At 45.8% G+C, this 25064-nt stretch overlaps 1 protein-coding gene across 3 annotated transcripts in view; it reads right to left on the bottom strand.

Annotated features, from left to right (window-relative positions):
• The window catches only part of LOC126106790 (uncharacterized), a 467803-nt gene that overhangs the window by 99758 nt on the left and 342981 nt on the right, over nucleotides 1–25064 (bottom strand). The gene's annotated exons all lie outside the window — the stretch shown is intronic.

Genomic DNA, 25064 nt, shown 5'->3' with positions numbered 1-25064 from the left:
ATGGAGCTACCCCCTGTGGCAGCAGCTGGGACAGTCTGGGTGTGGCGATGCCTGGGAAACTTTGTCTGCCGTCACGTCTGGCACCAATAGTGGTGTTACTGTACGGAGGCGTTTCTCTCGGTCGAGCTGTGCTCCTCTTACTGCACTTAAGAAAACGCTAAACACGGAACAATATGAACACATTTTACATACAGCACTGTGTACTGCGTACAGCAGAACAACATTGCAGAGAGGACGATTCTTTGTATGCACCCTGTCGTAAAGCAACATCGTTGAGACAGTGGTTTGTGCACAGTAACATTCGGGAAATGGACTGACATGTCCAGTGCCCTCAGATGAAACGACTGGAATGTCTCGGGAATGAGTCAGAACGTCGACTCGGCTCCAGACCCCGGCGTCCAACATCCCTAGGTTGTCTGATGTCTGCTGTCGAGCAAGAACGGGCAGTCGTTGCGCCGCAGAAGTTGAGACACCTCACCGGAAGTGTCCCCAGCAGAGCTGGAGCCGTGATAAAGGCGAAGGGTCGACGAACCGTACGGGTCCTCTCGGTCACACGGCGTGACGTAGCCAGCGTGTATCCGCAGTGTGCTCGCTGCTACATGCCGGGCGTCCCTCCCCCCTCTGCCGCCACTACAAGGCCGAAGCCCCCTGCTGCATGTCCGCCCGATTTCTCCCCTCTGTCGTTGCAGTCGCCATTTGGAAAACTCGGCTGTCGCAATGCGCTCGACTTACGACAACACTGAGTGTACACCACTGAGCGAGAGCATGCTGCAGCGGAGAAACAGGTCTAGAGCGAAAATTGTGGTCAGTGGGATAGAACAGATTGGTGACTAGCTGATGCAATAATGTGGACAGGACGAGTGGAATAATTCCAGTATGCAGGAAACGAGCTCACACGAAACGCGGTAGAATGAGAAAGCAGAGTAGTATAAAAGAAGAAAGTTTAATTTTAAGAACTGATATCGCATACTCGTACGGAAAGGAGGTTACTTTCAGAGTATGCTGACACAATAGCTCCGTATTTAGCAATTATATACAACCGCTCGCTCATAGAAAGATCCGTACCTAAAGACTGGAAACTGCTCAAGTCACACCAATACCCAAAAAGGAAACTAGGGATAATCCATTGTGTCTCTTTGGTACTGTGTATGAAATGTGTGTATTTCATTATCATCGTTGTCTGTGTGTGTTTGTGTCGTTTCTGGTGTTGTTATCATGTGTGATGAAATACGACATGAAACTGCCACGCCCATCGTTCGGGATGCAAACACATCGAAAAAGAGTGCCGGTCAAAGAATCGGAAGTGAACTAACAAGCTGCTGTGGCAGTTTAATACCGGCGAACGGTTGGGGCGTGATGCTGAGCACTCTGATTGGAGGCAATCGGCTCCAAGGCGTGAAGTATCAACTATCAAGTAATTTTAATCCGACTATAGTTGCGCAGAGATGAACCAATTGGCGTAGCGTACGAGAAGATGGAGCCCAGCATCAAATCAGCCGATAGACTGCCGATATTAAACTATGGACAAGAGAAATAACATCTAGACTAACATGAACATGTACGGATATAACCGAATGCATCGTGCTGCAGGAATAACCACTATTGCCAGGTTAGACGTACTGCGAAAAATGTCTACCAGTATTCACCTGAAGCCATCTGAAATGCAAAAACAAGAAAAAACTACTTGTAGGAAGTCCTGGAAAATTAGATGCCTGGTTCATATTCATTGGAAGAATCTTAAGGATGCTATTCACTCACAAAAAAAAAAAATATTTACAAAACACTCGATAGATCGGTTCTTGAGTGTTGCTCGTCTGTTTGGAGCCTTAGCAGGTAGGATTAACATTTGAGACACGTAGTATCAAAGAAGAACGGCGTTTTTCGAGGAAACGAAGTTTTAAATCGCATTTCACACCCGGTTTACCCCTAAAAGAAATTGGGTTTTGAGAAATGCTTCTTCGGCGGGTGTCTACACAGTATACAAAGAATGTTGCCTCTGAATTTCTGTTTCTCGGCCGTTCGTTTAGCCGGAGAGCCGAGTCGCTAAATCGGTGAGGCACCGCATCTCCGCACAAAAAACTGATTTACCGTTTTTATTCATTAGAGTAGAATCCTGCAAAATCCTGTCTCACTTGATGTCTACGTTACATAACACATATTTCCTCAATGTATGATGTTTCTATGTCAACAGTTTCAAATCAACGTTGACAAGCCAGCAAAACTTTGACCGTCATTTAATCCTCTCACGGCTGAGTTTAGAAAAATCCATACTTCGCATGCACCGACCTCACAAAAAAAAAGTATGTTTCCTCCAAATTTCATGTTTCTAATGCCAGTGGTTTAGGCTGTACTTTGTTAGACGACTCAAAAAGTTTCTCTTTTTATACAAACAAATACAGTTTAAGTGCAAATACCGCAGCAAGTGTAAATATCTTTTAGTAAATGTAGCCAATATTAATCAGTTTCCTAAACTGAGGCATTAGCTCAGTCCATAGCTAGCAACAGATGCATCCAGATTTACATACACAATCCGCAAGCCCCAGTAAGGTGTGTGGTGAATCGTTCACAGGTACCACCCCTCGTCATTCGCTTTGCCAGTCCACTCGCAAATACAGCGAAGGAGAACCTTCCGCACGAACCCTCATTTCTCGTATCTTGTCTTCGCAGTGCTTTAGACGAGATGTCAGTAAATTTTGTTAATAGCGTTCCTCGAAAAGAACGTCGTATTTCCTGCAGGGATTCCCATCTGAGTTTACGGAGCATGTCAGTAATAGTCGCGCGTTGTTCGATGCACCGGTAACAAATCTGGCAGCACGCCTCTGAACTGCTTCGAAGTGACAGGGATCCCAATCGCTCGAGCATTACTCAAGAATGGGTCGCAATAGGTACTGTACGAGGTGTCCTTCGTAGATGAACCACATTTTCTGGAATTCTCGCAATAAAGCAATGTCAACTATTTCGGCTCGCTTACTACTGTCGTTACATGCTCGTTCCATTTCGTATCGCTTTGCAAAGCTGTGCCTAGGTATTTAACTCAAGTCACCCTGTCAAGCTGTATTCCAGCACTGCAGGATTGCTTTTCCGCGTTTAGAGCGAGCTCCAATCCCAGGTCAGGCTTTCTGTATCCCGCACACTCCGGTGTCTAACACACTCGTACTACATCCGCTTTAGGGAGTGCGTGCGAGCACATACTTGGGCTGCTGTCAACACCAGCTCGGTGATGGGCCACAGTGTTTCAGAACTCCCAGCGTGGCTTCCGGGTGCCGGTCCTGTCGACGTTCACCGCCAGCCTCGTCGCCCACCTGTTCCACAGACACACCGCTCGAGAGGGGCGGCAGGTTTTTAGATCCAAGGGACCTCTCAGTACTGACTGTTTCTCCTCGGCCCCAATCAGTTCACGGCAAACACATCCTTCTTACCTAGGGGAGCTTCCTGCCGACCACAAAACGAGGTTCTGTGACGACAAAACATTTAGGGGGTCGAAATCCATCTTTCGTTAGGAGTTACCTTCTACTTATACATCTGCACGTACACCGCGTTGTGACCTGACAGTGCGAGGCGGAGGGTACTTACGGTACCAGTAACCGATTTCCCCCCCCCCCCCCCCCCCCCCCCCCTTCTCTGTTCCATTAGCGCAAGGCGTGTGGAAAGATTGATTGTATTAGCTCTAATCTATCGATTTTTTCTCGTCGTTGTCGCGAGACGTATGTAGGGGCAGTAATACGTTTTCCGAGTCTTTTAGGAAAGCGCTCACTCCAAATTGCAACAGTAAACCTCTGTTGTAGCGTGTGCTAGTCTAGCCTGCGGAGCAGACTAAACGGTTCTGCGACGAAACGCGCCGCTATCCGCTGGACCTCTAAGATCAGCCCTGCATAGCTAGGGTCCCAGATTGATGAACAGTACTCGAAAGTCGGTCGAACAAGTGCACTGTGAGCCACTTCTCTAGTGGATGACTCACATTTCCTATGGATTCTTCCCGTGAGCCTCATTCTGGCTTCTGATTTTCCTAGTATTTGTTTTAAGTGGTCATTGTATATAGTTCAATTCTTTTATCTTGGCGGTTCGCGCATTCCCGCCCAGACGCGGGAGATTGCTGCGTTGCCAGTTGTACGCGCCAAGAGAAGCAGCGCCATAGTATAGTTCGCAAACTTACGTTTAGGGGAGGAGCGCGCAGTTTATAAAGTAAAGCCACCACGATCGCATTAACCCTTTCGCTGCTACAGAGACGTGCTCCCCGCATTCCACGATGTGCGCGATTTTGTCATCACTGCACTGCTCGCCTGTGCAGACGCATGGTGTTTCGACTGCTTTGACACACTTTATCATTCGATTACACATAAACTATTTGGCCCAAAAATTTGATTTTTGCACATCTTCTTGACTGATACCTTCCCCCCCATAAATGACTTAATTTTGTTTCGATGTTCAACGCAGTTATTGTGCAGCATTAAATGTAGCAAATCATTGCACGAAATTTTGAAGAGTTTGCAGAGGTAAAAGTCCACAGCGTATACTTTCTGTATGGTCGATTTTAGTTGCCACTAGAAATTTCAAAAAATTACGTTCAAACGAATAAAATTCATGAAGTAAGACACTTCGATATTGTTTTTAAATAAAGAAAATATTAAACACCAATCAAGGCTTGAACTTTGAACCTTTCGCTTAGCAGCCCTACACTTTAACGATCACGCTAACGCAGCTCGTCGTTCAATAGGACTCCTGGAGGTTTCTAAAATGTCACGCAAGATACCGACAAACACTGTTGGTATGATTATGAATTACTCACGTTTCGTCGAAGTACAATAGGAAATAAACAATTACCGCTGTTCTTTATTGCGAAAAAGCGGTTAGTGAGAATGATACAAACACCTTTCCTTGCTATCGCCTGAATTAGGAGGCTTATTGCTTGTTTGGTTTAATTAATTAATAGAATATGAGGCAATTGGTATAAAGAATGCTTTTTGCAAACTTTCTATAAAAGAAAGTCTGCTATCGAGACATTGGTTTTGTTCAATTTGTGTCGCGAATAGTAGAAGATAGAATTAAAATCATGTAGGCCGTAGGCTGGAAAATTATTGCTACAGATCAAGCGAGGCGGACGTGACCAGACTATCTCATGTGTAATGTGTAATGTGTACTCGACTAACAAGAGCGGAGTATGCAGGATCACGAGGCTCAAGCACAGTTAGTGGCAACCCTTGGACACAGCAAACAGTGGAGAATGGCTGGTTCATCACGTAGGCATCACATGCTGCCGCGTGACTAGCCTACTCAGGGCTCAAAGTTCGGGGGTGCTAGAACCTTCTAGAACAAGTGGTGCCGGCTGCACTACCCCCTATAAAAGCGGATAGCCGCTAGATCGAAGACAGTGATGAAGTGAGGTACTTAGGACGCCGGTCCACTTTAGTCGGCGTCGGGATGCTGCAAGAGTTGCAGGAGAGTATTGAGCACAGCAACAAGTAGGGACTTAGGCTGAATCGACACAGCTGACTCTTAGTCTGGTGCGCTCGCCTCTGCTGTATTAGGACTTAGGTTTGGGAAGTTAGGAATGGCAACTGCTTAGCCAGATAGACAATCATTGGAGACTGTATATAGAATCTTATTTAAATCACAAGTGCCAGGGGTACTTCCAGTATAATTGTTCTATACATCGAGTGTTCATACATGAAAGCTTCCCTAAGATCCTATCCGAGTTCCGTACTCTAGCTCACCTTGCAGCCTTCTCTACAACGGAGCAGTGAGGAGTTGGCGGCCCACACCACCGAGACCTCATGCCGGGCCGCGCACCTCCCTCTCAGGACACGTCAGTGGGACACGACAAATTACTTTATTTATGACTGAACCTTTCTAAAACTGAAGACACTCGTCTGTCCTCTACGCTGCAGTCGAGCTCTGGCAACGTTTTCTGTTCATTGGCTGACTGTGTTTTGTGACGTCAGATGCGTAGAACGAACCTAAACTCGGCCGCCGTCATAAATGACGCGCACTTTAGTAGCTGATTTCTTCTCATGTTAGATTTATTTTTGTTCAGGATCAACTGTCAGAGCCTGTACCATTCATCTGTCCTCTCTAGATTCTTCTACAGATCCGCACTGCCTTCTGGCGTCGCTACTCTCTTGGACAACTGCATCACCCGTGAACAGGCTCATGGAGGTTCCGTAGCAACAGTCCATACACACCTGCTTCGGCCACTCGTGAAATTACCTTTACATCTGTGGTTTTTGTTCCATTCAGGGGACGTACTGAGGTCTGTCGGCAAGGAAGTCCTCAACCTAGCCGCAAATCTGCTCCGATACTCGATAAGGTCGTATTTTTTTCACTAAACGGCAATGCGGTACGGTGTCAAAAGCCTTTCTGAAGTCAAGGAACACGGCATCAACCTGCTACGGCGCTGTGGATCTCAAGGAGGAACAGAGGCAGCTGAGTTTCGCAAGATCTCTGTTTGCGGAATCAATGTTGATTTTTGTCTCGTCACTAGTCCACAGTCAACGGACCATTGTGTATGTTGTTCCTCGAGTTAGGCGTCTGCGGTTGTTCTTCTGGAAGCTTCCATATAAAAGTCAGACGTGACCATCCACTGGTTGTCCACACACACACACACGTGTCAGCGCGCCGCCTGCGCTCGCCTCGGCCATCCAGCAGACCTCCCTCCACTACAGGGAGCCACCCCAGCACCACCGGCGCAGCGCACGCCCCGCCTCGTGCCTTCCACTCTGGTCAGCCCCTCGGCCCGTTACTTCGTTTCCTCGCCTCACTCAGCTCCTCAACCGACGCCGATTTCTGAGCGGTTCTCGCGTTAAATATTCACGTCTCAACACCGTATAATATCCGACCACTTTAGACAAGTAGTCTCTCAGGAGATCTGGGACCACGTCTGCCACTAAATTATTTCATTTCTTTTCTTCGTCGCCAAAAATTTTCCCTTAGTTTTTCACCTCTCATGCCCGCATAAGTGCTTCTAATCGATGATATTTTAGAATGCTGCGACATTTTAAATTCGAGCTTCTATCACGAAACTAACAAGGGAACCTCCCCATCGCCCCCCCTCAGATTTAGTTACAAGTTGGCACAGTGGATAGACCTTGAAAAACTGAACACAGATCAATCGAGAAAACAGGAAGAAGTTGTGTGGAACTATGAAAAAAATAAGCAAAATATACAAACTGAGTAGTCCATGTGCAAGACATGCAACATCGAGGAGAGTCTGAGCTGAGGAGCGCCGTGGTCCGGCTGTTAGAGTGAGCAGCTGCGGAATGAAAGGCACTTGGTTCAAGTCTTCCCTCGAGTGAAAACTTTACTTTCTTTATTTTCGCAAAGTTATAATCTGTCCGTTCGATCACTGACGTCTCTGTTTACTGTAATAAGTTTAGTGCCTGTGTTTTGCGACCGCACCGCAAAACCGTGCGATTAGTAGACGAAAGGACGTGCCTCTCCAATGGGAACCGAAAACATTTCATCGCAAGGTCATAGGTCAACCGATTCCTCCACAGGAAAACACGTCTGATGTATTCTATACGACACTGGGTACGGCATGTGCGTCACGTAACAGGAATAAGTTGTCGACCCACCTAACTTGTACACTTGGCGAATGAGTAAAAAGATTCTTCTACCTTGCCCGATTTAGGTTTTCTTGTGGATGTGATAATCACTCCCAAAAAAGTGATGAAAACATAAGAGTGTGTCACATAAACTGCAACAAATGAATGCAACAGTTTCACAGTCGCACAGTTTTCCCTGTGCTCTGTCAAAACATATGTTTTTAACGTTTTCAATTTTTCCGTGTGTAGACCGTCAAATCGTACAGGGTGTTTCAAAAATGACCGGTATATTTGAAACGGCAATAAAAACTAAACGAGCAGCGATAGAAATACGCCGTTTGTTGCAATATGCTTGGGACAACAGTACATTTTCAGGCGGACAAACTTTCGAAATTACAGTAGTTACAATTTTCAACAACAGATGGCGCTGCAAGTGATGTGAAAGATATAGAAGACAACGCAGTCTGTGGGTGCGCCATTCTATACGTTGTCTTTCTGCTGTAAGCGTGTGCTGTTCACAATGTGCAAGTGTGCTGTGGACAACATGGTTTATTCCTTAGAACAGAGGATTTTTCTGGTGTTGGAATTCCACCGCCTAGAACACAGTGTTGTTGCAACAAGACGAAGTTTTAAATGGAGGTTTAATGTAACCAAAGGACCGAAAAGCGATACAATAAAGGATCTGTTTGAAAAATTTCAACGGACTGGGAACGTGACAGATGAACGTGCTGGAAAGGTAGGGCGACCGCGTACGGCAACCACAGAGGGCAACGCGCAGCTAGTGCAGCAGGTGATCCAACAGCGGCCTCGGGTTTCCATTCGCCGTGTTGCAGCTGCGGTCCAAATGACGCCAACGTCCACGTATCGTCTCATGCGCCAGAGTTTACACCTCTATCCATACAAAATTCAAATGCGGCAACCCCTCAGCGCCGCTACCATTGCTGCACGAGAGACATTCGCTAACGATATAGCGCACAGGATTGATGACGGCGATATGCATGTGGGCAGCATTTGGTTTACTGACGAAGCTTATTTTTACCTGGACGGCTTCGTCAATAAACAGAACTGGCGCATATGGGGAACCGAAAAGCCCCATGTTGCAGTCCCATCGTCCCTGCATCCTCAAAAAGTACTGGTCTGGGCCGCCATTTCTTCCAAAGGAATCATTCGCCCATTTTTCAGATTCGAAACGATTACTGCATCACGCTATCTGGACATTCTTCGTGAATTTGTGGCGGTACAAACTGCCTTAGACGACACTGCGAACACCTCCTGGTTTATGCAAGATGGTGCCCGGCCACATCGCACGGCCGACGTCTTTAATTTCCTGAATGAATATTTCGATGATCGTGTGATTGCTTTGGGCTATCCGAAACATACAGGAGGCGGCGTGGATTGGCCTCCCTATTCGCCAGACATGAACCCTGTGACTTCTTTCTGTGGGGACACTTGAAAGACCAGGTGTACCGCCAGAATCCAGAAACAATTGAACAGGTGAAGCAGTACATCTCATCTGCATGTGAAGCTATTCCGCCAGACACGTTGTCAAAGGTTTCGGGTAATTTCATTCAGAGACTACGCCATATTATTGCTACGCATGGTGGATATGTGGAAAATATCGTACTATAGAGTTTCCCAGACCGCAGCGCCATCTGTTGTTGAAAATTGTAACTACTGTAATTTAGAAAGTTTGTCTGCCTGAAAATGTACTGTTGTCCCAAGCATATTGCAACAAACTGTGTATTTCTATCGCTGCTCGTTTAGTTTTTATTGCCGTTTCAAATATACCGGTCATTTTTGAAACACCCTGTACATATGTCCAAGCAAATCTGAACATGTCCTGGAATTTTGGAGAGCGAAGTTGATTATGTGTGAGTGCCTGAACTTTGATAATTGACACGGACGGACAGATATTTTGTCTGAAAATAAAAAATTAAAATTTTCACTCGAGGGAAGACTTGAACAAAGGGCCTCTCATTCCGCAGCTGCTCACTCTAACAGCGGGACTACGGCGCGCCTCAGCTCACACTATCCTTGATGTTCCCTATCTTGCACATGGACTACTCAGTTCGTATATTTTGTTTATTTTTTCATAGTTCCACACAACTTCTTCCTGTTTTCTCGATTGATCTGTGTTCAGTTTTTCAAGGCCTATCCACTGTGCCAACTTACAAGGGAACCTACCCATCGCACCCCTCTCAGATTTAGTTATAAGTGCCGACTCTGTAAAACGCCGATACGCCCAGAACTTACGTATGGTTTAGAAACACGGACGATTACAAAGCAGAGTGAAAACAGACTGGGAGCATACGAAAGAAGTTTATTGAGGAGAGTCTTTGGACCTATGTACGAAAATGGGAGTTGGAGAAGGCGAAGGAATGACGAGCTCTGTGACTGCTACAAGGAGAATGATGTGGTCACGTTCATAAAGTTGTGTAGGTTGAGATGGGCCGTACATGTAATAAGACTCAATGGGACAGATCTTGCAAAGAAAGCCTGCTGCAGTGAACCTGGGCGAAGAAGGGCAAGAGGACGACCGAGTTTGAGATAGAGTGATGGGGCTAGAGAACTGGAGGTCTACAGCGAAGTCCACAGAGGAACAGCGGAAAATTCTCGAGGACGCCAAGTCCCATCCTGGGATGTAGTGCCATTGGAAGAAGCAGAAGGTTGATCCTTTTTCATTAGGTGTAGTATTGTGTGGATCTTAGGCGGCTTATAAAAGCAACATTTGTCCATGGGTGGTTCCTGAGAAAACCCTAAAATTTATACGATTTTTGAGTACCAGAAGTTCAAATTGTAGGGATGGCCACTACTTTAATTTCTATTTATGGCAGACGATATGTTCTTAAGATCATATTTTCAGGGAACCTTAAAACTTTTCTTGGTATCATCATCCCTTACAGACAGGGAGGGGCTCAAACTTACCGCACTTGCGCACACGAAATTTGCGTGTAATATCTGGTCTCAGGTGTAAACGTAATTTTAGTTGATGTAGTGAATACATGGTAAGGGTACTTTATTTAGTGACCGTTGTTCTATAACTTTTGCTTTTTGGATCTTAAGAAAATTATAAAAATAAATGTCAAGAAATTGGCAAACTTTGTGACAAATGTTTATCTGTGTATGCGTAAAGCAAAACCCATATAACTGGTCAAATTTGTAACGAAGTTGTGTGTCATAAAGAAACATCAAGTCAACCAATAGCTGAGAGCGACGAATTTTATTCTTCTTTCCCTGTCTTTCAATGAAGCTACATGTCACAATGCCCTCCTGAGCTGGGGGGTAAATTTATGACACTTATTATTCCATATTCTGAATAACTGAATGCGTATAAAGATTTTTGTACCAGAATTAAAGGATAAAGATTATAAAATGTATATATGTGGAAATTAAATGTCGCAGTACATATTTGTGTAAGGTTACGTAAGAAAAAGTCTAGTGGTGTCAGAAACTTTTACGGTAAAAAGAAACATTGTCAGCAGATCTTTTTTTCAGTTTTCGTTTTTTTTAAATTTCTTCACTCCATCCAAATTCCCTCAACAAATACCAACAGAACTGCCAAAAGCTGCTGACATCCTTAGGGAAAATAACAATAACGATTTTACTGGTGTTCAAAATTGTTATGATCACACACATAAATTCAAGAGGTTCTCCAAGAGATTTTTTCCCCTTATCTTGGATGTACTTTTTTTCGGTCATCATATCTCGTCAGTATCATATGTACAGCCGAATTTTTTCTTAACGGCTGGTATATCTGCGCAATTTCCGTCAAAAAATTAATTCGCTAGTAACTGTCGTCACATATTGAGGTTGAACAGTGGAAAACACAATTACTGTTCCGTTACGCTGTGGGCGGTAAGTCACGAGGAACGACGTTAATCGTAAAATAGCGAGGACTGATCATTCGGGGCGTCCTAAACTGGAATGACCGCATGAAACTAACTCTACGGGAAGCCGAAGCTAGGCCGGCAAAATCTTAAGAAAATATAACTCATCCGCGTAAGAAGTGGCTTACCAAACACTTATTCGAGGAATTTAAGAGTATTTTTCCATCAGTCTGCGTCCCTCACCAGCTACAATTAACTGGAGGGATAGACAAGATCGAACGAAGAGGGGCATGTTTCATCACGGGATCGTTTAGTCGGCGCGAGACGTTACAGAGCTGATCGAGCAGCGGACACTACAAGGCAGGCGTCGCGTATCACGGGAAGAGTTACTGTTGAAATTCCGGCAGTATGTTCGAAGAAGTGTTAAACAACACATTACTTCCTCCCATATACGTTTCGCGAAATGAGCACCACCAGAGAATAAGAGAAATTCAGAGTTATTATGTAAGTTTGACGACAGTTGTTCTTTGCACGCACAACTTGCGAATGCAACAGAGGAGTGGGAAAACGAGGCTGGTAGCAGAGGAACCCGCCGCCACACATCGACGAAGTGGCTCACAGAGTATACATGTAGACGTCAACTCGCTACCCGCTCCCACAGCTTTACTTCTGCCAGAGCCGGCAGCTGTGGCCGAGCGGTTGTAGGCGCTTCAATACGAAACCGCCCGACCGCTACGATCGCAGGTTCGAATCCTGCCTCGGGCGTGGATGTGTGTCATGTCCTTAGGTTAGTTAGGTTTAAGTAGTTCTAAGTTCTAAGTGACTGATGACCTTGGATGTTAAGTCCCATAGTGCTCAGAGCCATTTGAACTTCTGCCAGTAGCTCACCCCTACTTTCCAACAGCAATAGTCGTACTTCACGAATTTTTTTCCAGTTGTACAGTAACTGTCACACGAAGGATTCGCGGTTCGTGTTTCTTTACGCGGAACTGTCGTCAGCTTCATTGTGGTCGGCGAGTTGTGGGTGACGTTACGCAATGTCGCGCACAACGCGACGAGGAAGGTGGAAGTGTGCGAGCCGGAGACTGCGGTAATACGTGTAATGAAAACGGAGTTTCGCCGGGAGTCGGGAAAGCGGTGTGGCTTTTCTTTGCCGCTCCTCCCCTCCGCGCGCCGCTGAAGAAATGCGGGCGGCGCCGAGCCGCCACCGTTCGCCCGCCGAGGTTTCCCTCGCTTTTTTCGCGCACCCTGCCCGCTTTCGCCGCCAGCTGCCGCCGCACAGTGCGCTAATGGCCGGTTCATCGATACGCCTGCGGTTCAGCGGAAACAGCCCGCATTCCGGGCACTTGGCGCCCCGGGGAATTGCCCCGGCCCTGCGACACCAGCGGGCCTTCCGCGTGCGCAGCTGAACCGTCTCCGTAGCGTGCTGCCACTTCCCACTCTGCTACAATCACGTCTCGTACTCCGCAAGCGGTGGTGGTGGTTAGTGTTTAACGTCCCGTCGACAACGAGGTCATTAGAGACGGAGCGCAAGCTCGGGTTAGGGAAGGATTGGGAAGGAAATCGGCCGTGCCCTTTCAAAGGAGCCATCCCGGCATTTGCCTGAAACGATTTAGGGAAATCACGGAAAACCTAAATCAGGATGGTTAGAGACGGGATTGAACCGTCGTCCTCCCGAATGCGAGTCCAGTGTGCTAACCACTGCGCCACCTCGCTCGGTGCGACCATTTAAGATGTGTAGCGGAGGGTTACTCCGATACCACGATCATTTTCCGTGTAAATATTCCAGATTTCGATTCAAGAAGCGCTGCCAACATGAGCATTTACACTGAAAAGGCAAAGAAACTCAGAAGAGTGTTCGTGGAGCCACTGTGTACCAATTCTGGACGTGTGGAGTGTCGCATTGTCCTGCTGGAATTGCCCAATTGCCGAAGTCCGTCGGAATGTACAATGGACATCAGTGGATGCAGGTGATCAGACAGGATGCTTACGTATGTGTCAGAGTCGCATCTAGACGTATCAGGGGTCCCATATCACTCAAATTGCACACGTCCCACACCATTACAGATCCTCCACCAGCTTGAACAGTCCCCAGAGCCTCCACCAGCTTGAACATTCCCCTCTTTACATGCAGCGTCCATGGATTCATGGGGTTGTTTTCATACCCGTACACGTCCATCCGCTCGATGCAATTTAAAACGAGACTCGTCCGACCAGGCAACATGCTTCCAGTCATCATCAGTCCAATGTCGGTGTTGACGCGCCCAGGCGAGGCATAAAGCTTTTTGTGGTGCAGTCATGAAGGGTAAACGAGGAGGTTTTCGGCTCCGAAAGCCCATATCGATGATGTTTCGTTGAATGGTTCGCACGCAGACACTTGTTGATGGCCTAGCATTCAAATGTGCAGCAATTTGCTGAATGGCTGCACTTCTGTTACCTTGAATGATTCTCTTCAGTCGTCGTCAGTCCTGTTCTTGGAGGATCCTTACCCGGCCGCAGAGATGTCAGAGATTTGAAGTTTTACCGGATTCCTGATATTTACGGTACACTCGTGGAATGGTCGTACGGGAAAATCCCCACTTCAACGCTACCTCCGAGGTGAGGTTCTGTGTCCCATCGCTCGTGCGCCGACAATTACATGACGTTCAAACTCACTTAAATCTTGATAACCTGCCTTTGTAGCAGTAGAAACCGATCTAACAACTGCGCCAACCACTAGTTGTGTTATATAGGCGTTGGCGACCGCAGCGCCGTACTCTGCCTGTTTGCATGCCTCTGTATTTGAATACGCATGCCTTCAGTGTAGACGTAGACTTGGTGCTTCAGTGTAGACGCAGATACCGTCGGTCTCGGGAAGCAGCTTAAAGCGCTTAATAAAGATAAAGGCCCAGTCCAGAAAGAATACCAGTCAGATTCCTTTCAGAGTATGCTTACGAAAGAGCTCGACTTTTAGCAGTTACATACAACCACGTGATGCATAAAAGATTTGTACCTTAAGGTTTGGAAAGTTACACAGGTTTCACCAGACCCACCTCATTGAAGTCGATTTGCAGTAGGAGTTTGGAACACGTACAGCGTTCGAACATTATGTGTTACCTCGAAGATAACGGTCTACTGACACACACTCGACACGGATTCAGAACATATCGTTTTTGCGAAACACATCTAGCTCTTTATTCGCATGTAGTAATAAGTGCTATCGACAAGACATCTCAAACTGATTCCGTATTTCTAAATTGCCGTAAGACTTTTGACAACGCTCCTTGCAAGACAGTTCTCATCAAATTGCGTGCCTGTCGCTACAGTTGTGCGACTGGATCCGTGATTTCGTGTGGGGAACGTCACAGTTGGTAGAGAATGATGAAAAGCCATCGAGAAACACGGGTATGATAACTGGCGTTCCACAAGGAAGTTTTATACGCCCTGATCTGTATAAACGATTTAGGAGACAATCTGAGGAGTCCTCTCAGACTGTCTGCTGGCAATTAACGTCCAGTGAAGTCGCCAGAAGATCAAAAGCAATTGCAAAATAACAGACAAGATATCTGCATGGTGCGGAAAGTGGCAGTTGACCCTGACCAAAAAAAACTGTCAGATCCTTCCTCTACGTGATTACTAAAGGGAATCCGTTAAAACTTCAGTTACATGACAAATAGTACAAATATAAAGGTTGTCGATTGAACTAAACATCTACCGATTAGAATTAGGAATAATTCAAATTGGAACGATCGCACACAAATTGTTGAAGGTAAGATGACCCAAAGATTGCGTTTAATCAGCAGAAACCTTAGAAGTGCAACTGATCAGAGACTGCCTACTCCACACTTGTCCGTCCTCTGGCAGAGAATTGCTTCACGGTGCACGATCCGTAACAGATAGGATTGACGGAGGACATTGAAAATATTCTTAAGAGAAGGGCAGATCGTTTTTTATTATCGTGAAAAGGAGGATACAGTGCCACGAATGTGGTATGGGAATTGTGGCGATAATCTTTAAAACAATGGCTGGATCTAGTGATGAAATTTCAGTCACCCACGTCCTCCTGCGAATGCGAAAATATTTTGTTGACACTCACCTGCACAGTGACACACGGTCATTGCAACAAAACAAGAGAAATCAGAACTCGGAGGGAAAGATTTAAATGCTCGTTTTTTCCCGCGCGCTGTTGGAGAGTGGAACTGTAGAGCAATGGCTTGAAGGTAGTTGGTTCGATGAAGCCTCTGCCGGGCACTTAATTGTGAATTGCGCAGTAGTTGTATAGGGGTAAAACCGTAGGAGACGGGACGTGTCAGCTCCCCATGTTTTTCTGCTGAGGCGTTTTAAAACATTCAATGATTTGAAGCCCTTTGTTCTCAGGTCTTTCAGGTGCGGGAGCTACGTCAATTTCTAGTAGGTCCAAGAAGCACACACGGTGTTTAAAGTTTAAAATCGTGTTTCGCACTCGTGAGATCCGATGAGTGAAAACTGCGACGAACACGGTTTAAGTTGAGACAAGCAGTCTTCTCAAGCGAGAACCTAAAAGCAGTTTCAGTGGCTCACATTTGTTGCCTGCTTACGGTTGCCTTGCAGCCGTTGTAACGCAGGGGGAGGAGCAGACGATCGCTTTGTCGTCCACAAACAAAGACCCTGCGGAAGACATGGCAGTGACAGCGACTGCAAAGAAAACGTGACGCGGAGCACACTGTCCTGCCTTCGCCTCGGCGGCGTCCCTACCCTCCTGAACACAGCGGCGGCCAACCGAAGCGCCGTCACCGCGATGTCGTCAAGGAAGTGCCGGACGACAAGCGGGAGGAGTCCACGCGAAGGATGGTGTCGCAGGCGGTACGGTTTCTTAGGATCGAACAACGCACCAACCAAAGGGTTTGTACCGCCGGCTCTGGTAGAATTAAGTTGTTCAGGGCAGAACGGCATCGCGTGAAACCGCACTGGCGGAGACACAGGTGAATGCTGTAGCGGGGACCACATACAGCAGTACATTACCAGATTCATTATTATTAGATCAAATTACTGTTAAAACATGTACACTGAACTTTATTTTAAAAGGTACCTATGCACTTTATAAGAAAACTGGTCATACAGTTATATATAATCACCAAGAGCAGTAGCTATGTGCCATATAAATACTAATATTTATAAATTATATAGCACATAGGTGCAGTTTACGTATCTCGAAGAATAAGGATGCTTAGCTTTAAAAAAAAAGAAATGTTTCCTCACCAGAGTAGAAAATAAACTCGAGCTACCCCAAGCCAATCAATGGTCTGTCGTAATGGTCACCTGCGACAGCTAGATACAGTCAACTGCAGATTTATTCGATGAGATTTCGGGATTGCAGCCGGATCACGTTGACTTCTTGCCACGATATTTCGTCTGCCATCTTCAGGTGAGTGTCCGTCACTGGAGACTGCAAGTTTTTTTCTTTTTTTTTCTTTATTGAGTTTCGATTCCCCCTAAAGGGGGCGGGCTGGCAGCAGCTTATTACGTCGCTCTTCAGCCTACAGAATTTGTTTTAAAAAGACGAAGATAATAAAAAAATAATAACAGTTGGCGATAAAATCGGTGACTTAAAGGTAAAATGGCAGAAAATTCTGGAGCTTAAAACATAAAACACAGGGTTGATGATGCTGATAAAATACACAGGAAGCAGAAAATAATAGACAGACAATTAAAAAACACGGCGACAGTCTGGGTTCTGTTCGCAAGATATATAAAATGCACACCCAGCGACAGCATGATTTCTGTTCGCAACACTGTGGAAAGACGCACAACACTGAACACTCACTTAAACACTGCACTAAAAAGTTGGCACAAATAAGACATACCACACCCGAGAGCAGGTGGGGGGAAAAGACTGCAAGTTCCCGGATTCAACTTTATAGCAAAAAACTGGCGCGAAAACGCATGCGCATTGGCCTCCGCCGCAGGAGCGTCCTCTATGGAAACCCGCGCCCTCTGGAGCTACTGTTGTATCTATGGAGCGCAGGGCGAATGCGTTAAGCTGGAAACGACATGTCCGCCCTCTGTCGGAATGCGCACCCGCGTCGCTAAAAACAGACGTCAGATGTCGCCAGGCGTGTCGTTACAAATAAACTGCCTTCTCCCAGAGGAAATGAGAGAGATCACCGGGTCCCAAGCCTTGTTCACTTGAAAATTGCCGTCACGATTTATAAGATTTTGCGCTAGGCGTATCTCCACAGATTCTTTAATTGCTGAATCCCAGAACGTTTTTGCTGGGGCAGAGATTTTCGTGGCAGAAAAATCCATAGCGTGTCCTGTGGTAATAAAGTGCTCAGCTACGGCCGACTTACTGGGCTGCGAAAGGTGAGTGTGGCGTTCGTGTTCGACGCACCTTTTATGTACTGTGTGTGTCGTCTGACCGATGTAATCTTTGCCACAACGGCAAGGAATTTTATAGATCCCGGCCTTTCGCAGACCCAGATCGTCCTTCACCGAACCGAGAAGAGCACTAATCTTCGCCGGTGGCCGGAACATTACTTTAACTTGATGTTCCTTAGTAGTCTGCCTATTTTAGATGAAAGGTTGCCGTTTAATATGTGATTCGTTTTCTCTTACGTGACCACTCAGCTCGCTTTCTGCCATTCATAGCGTTGGATAATGTGCAGTTGAGAAGAGATTCTACTTCTACACTAACCGGCTGGCGTGGATCACGGCGCTCGCTTCCAGCTGCAGGTTGCCCATCTAAAGCCTAGACGACGCTGCAACAATGTCGCAGGTCTTTGTTGCGGGGCTACCCCTCCCCTCGCCCCCACGCACAGTGGTTGGTATGAATAAATCGCGGGATGTACTTTATTCTGGGAATTTCGGGTAACATTCTCGGTTTCGCGTGAATGAAACGAGTCGGAGAAGACACTTCGCCTGGGAATGTTCTCAGTTTGAGTAAAGGAGCAGGGAAGTTGCTCAACGCGAAGATCAAGTCCGATTTCGTACGAATGAAACAAGAGAAGTTTCTCACAAGCGGAGAACATTGTCCGTTTCTTGAAGTGAGCTCTGTAACGAGCTTCGAGCTGAGATTCAGTTTTACCGAGCTTTTATTATGAAAATGGCACAATTTATGTTGCTCGAAAAGACCCAAGGAATACAGAAGAAAGATATTCTAGAAACTTTAACATCTTTAACCATAAAAACATTACTTTGCTGGCGAGTCACAACAGTAGTTAAGTAACAAAGTTACCATCTCCACTCACATTAATGTCGCCACCTGTCAAAAGCGTGAAAATGGTCCCCAAGGATAGATGAATACTTTGTGTTGATCCATAGTGCCTTCTATAATGACGAGGTCACACAGGGAATGCGACAGAAACGTTCCCCAGAGCATAACGCGCGCAGGTTGTTTGCTTTCAGACGGATCACGCCGTACACGCCAACGGCCTTCTGTGCGATGGAGCGCAAGACGTGATTCGAGTGAAAAGGCGAAATGTCGCCACTCAGTGGACGTCCACTGCGGTAATGGCGTGCAAATTCCAGCCTTTGTCGACAACGAGCAGCAGCCAGCGTGGGTGCACGAACCAGAAACCTACTGCGGAGGCGGCGTTGACGAGACGCTGTTAGCAGCCGACTGGTTCACGTGGCGATCACTTCCTCGACAGCTGCACACCTGTTGGCCCGTACACACCTCAGCGGACGTCGTTCACCCCTGTATCTATGGTCCGTGGTACACCTCAGTTGCTTCAGTGGCGGCCATTTTGCCATGCCCGGTGTACTTTAACCACAACGGCACGCGAACAGTTTACAAACTTAGCCGTTTCGGAAAACGCTTCGACCCTTGGCCCGAAAGCCACCGGTCACGCCCTTTTGGACGTCAGAAACATCACTCCGTTTCCCCATTACCACAACTACTGCACTGTTTTCCCCGTCCCCCGAGACGCTGTATATGCCCTCCTCTGCTAGTGCCGCCTCCTGCCGCCTGTGAGTGTTTACTGCATGTTGACGTCGAACATAGGCGGTGGCCAGATTACTGTGGCTGGGCCGCGGATACTGTCAATCTTTTGGAAATTTCAATAAGGTGCCTTATCAGTTAGTAATTCCTAATGAAGTTCATCTCGGTTACTCAGTCCGTATCACAGAAAATAAATACTGTTGCTGTACTGAGAGGTCTGTTTTTGTATCGCTTTTGAAGTTCCTCCCAGTACCGGTCGGCCTTCTGAAGTTACGTCTTCTCACAACACAAGTCTAATCTTTTGCTATGTTGGAAATAAGTTGGCGGATCATAAAAATTAATATCAGGTTAATTAAATACCCAGCGATCTGTTTCTCTTAACGAAGTCGCATGAGCGACTCCTTATGTATATGACGCGCGAGTGAATTATTATTTGATCGCAATGACAGAGTTCCGGTTTGGAGTAGATGAAAATGTGATGTATTTTTAGGACTTCGTTCGGATCTTCAATAACTAAAGAGATTGGCGCATGTCAAAAATACGGGAAAATCGTCAGAAAACGCATTACCGTAAACTATCTGTAATCGTCGTAATAATTTATTGGCGCACATAAAAATGAAGTCGAAATATAGTGCGGCTCTCCCAGACACTGATGCCCGTTCCACATTTGCACAGTGAGTAGTCTGGGCCGGCTGGAGTGGCCGAGCGGTTCTAGGCGCTACAGTCTGGAACCGCGCGACCGCTACGGTCGGAGGTTCGAATCCTGGCTTGGGCATGGATGTGTGTGATGTCCTTAGGTTAGCTAGGTTTAAGTAGTTCTAATTTCTAGGGGACTGATGACTTCAGAAGTTAAGTCTCATAGTGCTCAGAGCCATTTGAAACATTTTGAGTAGTCTGTCTACTTCGGAGAGTTGAGCGAAACGTGAGATGACGCGCTCGTGTTTGTGGCGGACTCGGCACACGGCGCACACCGACTTCATTCTCTAGGAGGAGAAAGAACTCCCCCGTCAGAGAATATGCTTTGAATTTTTTATTCATACGAAACTGGGAACTTTCTCAGGGAATGTGGTTTTACTCTGAGAACTCTCTCCGGAGAACGTTCTCTTTTTTATTGATAGAACCCATCGCCTCGCCCCTGTTCAGGACAACCCCACAAGGAAAGAGTCATGTCTGCACTACAAAGTGCAGTGCTCGAAAAGTCTCGGGAACTAGCCTACGCAGGCCTCTGTTTCGCTGTAGCTTCTGATTAAAAATCGAAGCAAACAAAAACGGAAAAGATGGTGCGTACGAAAGCCATTCAATCCTACCAAAGAGAACCGTGCCGTAGTCTCGTGAATACGTCAAAACTGGAAGATGAGAGCGGGTTTGTTAATCTTTTAACGATGACACAGACAGTGATTTTGAACACATTCTGAGAATGGTTCCATGTGAGATTAGCTAGCTGGTGGAGATTACTTTACGAGTCTCACGTATACTTTCATGATGTCTGTAGAAAGTGTATCTTTATGCCGGCCGGAATGGGCGAGCGGTTCTAGGCGCTACAGTCTGGAACCGCGCGACCGCTACGGTCGCAGGTTCGAATTCTGCCTCGGGCATGGATGTGTGTGATGTCCTTAGGTTAGTTAGGTTTAAGTAGTTCTAAGTTCTAGAGGACTGATGACCACAGCAGTTAAGTCCCATAGTGCTCAGACCCATTAAAACCATTTTTTGTATCTTTATTTGTCCCTTAAGTGTGTGAACCCATCGCAAGTGTTTTGAAAGCATACATTAAGATACCAGGAAAATTATCACATTTTTTTCTAATACAAATTTCTTATTGCTTTATTTTTTGTTATTTGTACACTGTAGGTACAAAATTTTAGTGAAACATAGCACATAAGAAACACACAATAATGAAATAAAACAATACAAAATTATGAAACACAGTAATGAGGTATTGTATAAACTTTATAACGAAACATTCTACAAACGAGACCCATTTCATAATTGCAAAATACAAATGTATACTACACATGTTTTATGTCCGCTTGTACTTGCATACATACGATTATACGTTACACTGAGGGCCAGTACCGCTTTCAGAAGCGAGAGATGCAGAACTGAAACCGTTAAAGACTGGTTACCTGTTGAAATGGGGCTGGGAATATCCTAGATGTGCAGAGAGAGAGAGTTTACACTTCCATTTGGTGGAATGAAATATCCCGAGTCGTTTAATGGATAAGCTCCTTTTTGCAAGCTGAATAGAATATCGGTAGTGCTTTTTTTTCTTTTGCTGGCATTACTTCCATTTTCGGCTTATCGCCCGTTCTCAATGGGTCTGCAACAAAGTCTCAAAAAAAAAAAAAAAAAGTGGTTCAAATGGCTCTGAGCACTATGGGACTTAACATCTATGGTCATCAGTCCCCTAGAACTTAGAACTACTTAAGCCTAACTAACCTAAGGACAGCACACAACACCCAGCCATCACGAGGCAGAGAAAATCCCTGACCCCGCCGGGAATCGAACCCGGGAACCCGGGCGTGGGAAGCGAGAACGCTACCGCACGACCACGAGATGCGGGCCAACAAAGTCTCCAACAACCGTGAAACACTCTCAATTTGTCATTGGTCTGGTCATAGTTTTCATGTATTGCAATGCTTCATTTGTAAAAACATGGGATCCTTCACGAGATTTTGAGCACACTATAGGTACCCGGAAAGAAGCAGCATTACTTTCTGTTTCACATAGTGACTCTTCTTCGCCTCGAACCTCTAACAGCCGTCTTTGCGTGTCCGTATTGTTTTAATTTTAATGCCGGTCATCGTTTGTCGCAGTTTCTGTATTCGATGTACGAGAGTTGGAACTTTAATACTGGCAACTATTTATTTACAGTTCGTACAAAATAGATACGTGTTTGAAAGTTTTGCTAACCTCCAAAGTAGCCACCAGTATTGTTTATAATCCGTTGCCAGCGATGTGGAAGTCGCAGGATACTCTTAGCAGTGCCGGTTATGTTGACAGTGCCAGCGCCGCGGTCTATTGCCCGACAAATTTGTAGCATTTCTGATCGAATGCCGTGAAGTGTTTCCTTCAGTTTACAAATCGAGTTGAACTCATGAGGGTTTAAGTCAGGGGAGTGCAGTAGGTGGTATAGCACTTAGCAGCCCCATCAGTCAAATAAATCAGTAACAGCTTGCTCTGTACGTGCTTGAGCATTGTCCTACCTGCGAAACGATGGTCAGGTCCTGCGGGAAGTGTCATCACTTCTGTCTGTATGCTGTTCAGTTTTAGAAAAAACCTACGACCAGCTTAGAGACAGAAGTGATGACACTTTCTGCAGGATCTGACCATCGTTTTGCAGGACAATGCTCAAGCACGTACAGTGGAAGTTGTTACTGATTTGTTTGACTGATGGCGCAGACCCGACAAAGGAATGGACACAAGTTGTCGAGGCACTGCGCAAGCTGCTGATCGCTGCATAATGCCGCGGGCTGTGTTTACACGGAACGGACTGCGTCTTCGGATCTAACCGAAATGATCAGCGACGGGAAATTCGGCTGCTTGTAGACTACTTGCAGGCAAAAAACGATGGAATTGCAATGGATGACAATGCGCCAAGTCGCCGAGACACAATTGTTCGCGACTGGTTCCAAGAACTTTCTGGGCAATTCGAACTTACGATTTGGCCATCGAGATCAGCCGTCACGAATCCCATCGAACATTTGTGGGACATAATCGAAAGGTCAGTTGGTGCACAAAATCCCGTGCTGGCAACACTTTCGGCTTGCTTAATATTCCTGCAGGGGAGTTTCAACGACTTGTTGAGTCCATACCACACCGAGTTCCTCCACTCTGCTGGTGAAATGGAACTCCGACACGATATTAGGAGGTATCCCATGATTTTCGTCACCTCAGTGTTTGTGCTTAACGTCAAATATTTGACACATTTACTCTCTTTTAGAATAATGAGACGTTTGAAGCTGTTTTATAAAACTTGAACTGTTTAAAGAATTCAGAGTTTACTGTTTATGGTATGGTCCAAAGATCGTGGTGCCATTATGAAGCCCGCATCTCGCATCAGTACCACAGATGGTGGCGAGCAACGACGAACGAGAGGAAGTGGGGAATGAACGCCCTCTCTCGCTGCGCCGCAACGCCACCGCACGGAGGCCGACGTGTAGCGAGGAGAGGAAGGCTGGGGCCAGTTCGTGAAGTCTAATCTGGGTAGGACCCGTGCGTTACTCACGGTTTAGATTCGACGGTCATTCTTAAGTTTGTAAACTTTGCACGTCGATAGAAAAGTTTAATAAACGTGTGCATCAAGTGATGCTTTCATATTCAAAGACATTTGTAAACATTCGGCGTATTCCTGTGGCAACGGATTCTATCAAGTTAAGTGAATCTTTTTATCAAACTTGTAATGAAGGGAACCAATATTTCATACGTTGTAGTTCCACCTCACCATCTTGCGGAGGAGCTAGAGAACCGACAGTTATACCGATCGCCTTTAGTTTCGTCAGGTCACACAGACCTGAGTCGAAACAAGGTCCCGGGAGTAGACAACATTCCATTAGAACTACTGACGGCCTTGGTAGAGCCAGTCCTGACAAATCTCTACCATCTGGTGAGCAAGATGCATGAGACAGGCGAAATACCCTCAGACTTCATGAAGAATAAAGTAATTCCGATCCCAAAGAAAGCAGGTGATGACAGATGTGAAAATTACCGAACAATCAGTTTAATAAGTCCGGATGCAAAATACTAACGCGTATTCTCTACAGACGAATGGAAAAACTGGTAGAAGCTGACCTCGGGGGAGATCAGTTCAGATTCCGTAGAAATATTGGAACACGTGAGGCAATACTGACCCTACGACTTATCTTAGAAGCTAGATTAAGAAAAGGCAAACCTACTTTTCTAGCATTTGTAGACTTAGAGAAAGCTTTTGACAATGTTGACTGGAATACTCTCTTTCAAATTCTGAAGGTGGCAGGGGTAAAATACAGGGAGCGAAAGGCTATTTACAATTTGTACAGAAACCAGATGGCAGTTATAAGAGTCGAGGGGCACGAAAGGGAAGCAGTGCTTGGGAAAGGAGTAAGACAGGGTTGTAGCCTCTCCCCGATGTTATTCAATCTGTATATTGAGCAAGCAGTAAAGGAAACAAAAGAAAAATTCGGAGTAGGTATTAAAATCCATGGAGAAGAAAAAAAAAAAACTTTGAGGTTCGCCGATGACATTGTAATTCTGTCGGAGACAGCAAAGGACTTGGAAGAGCAGTTGAACGGAATGGACAGTGTCATGAAAGGAGGGTATAAGATGAACATCAACAAAAGCAAAACGAGGATAATGGAATGTAGTCGAATTAAGTCGGGTGATGCTGAGGGAATTAGATTAGGAAATGAGACACTTAAAGTAGTAAAGGAGGTTTGCTATTTGGAGAGCAAAATAACTGATGATGGTCGAAGTACAGAGGATACAAAATGTAGGCTGGCAATGGCAAGGAAAGCGTTTCTGAAGAAGAGAAATTTGTTAACATCGAGTATTGATTTAAGTGTCAGGAAGTCGTTTCTGAAAGTATTTGTATGGAGCGTAGCAATGTCTGGAAGTGAAACATGGACGATAACTAGTTTGGACAAGAAGAGAATAGAAGCTTTCGAAATGTGGTGCTACAGAAGAATGCTGAAGATTAGATGGGTAGATCATATAACTAATGAGGAGGTATTGAATAGGATTGGGGAGAAGTGAAGTTTGTGGCACAACTTGACTAGAAGAGGGGATCGGTTGGTAGGACATGTTCTGAGACATCGAGCGATCACCAAT

Source organism: Schistocerca cancellata, chromosome 10 (genome assembly GCF_023864275.1).
Source record: "Schistocerca cancellata isolate TAMUIC-IGC-003103 chromosome 10, iqSchCanc2.1, whole genome shotgun sequence".
NCBI classification, from domain to species: Eukaryota; Metazoa; Arthropoda; class Insecta; order Orthoptera; family Acrididae; genus Schistocerca; species Schistocerca cancellata.
Note: the sequence above shows the minus strand (reverse complement) of the source record. Positions and strands in the feature narration are given on the sequence as shown.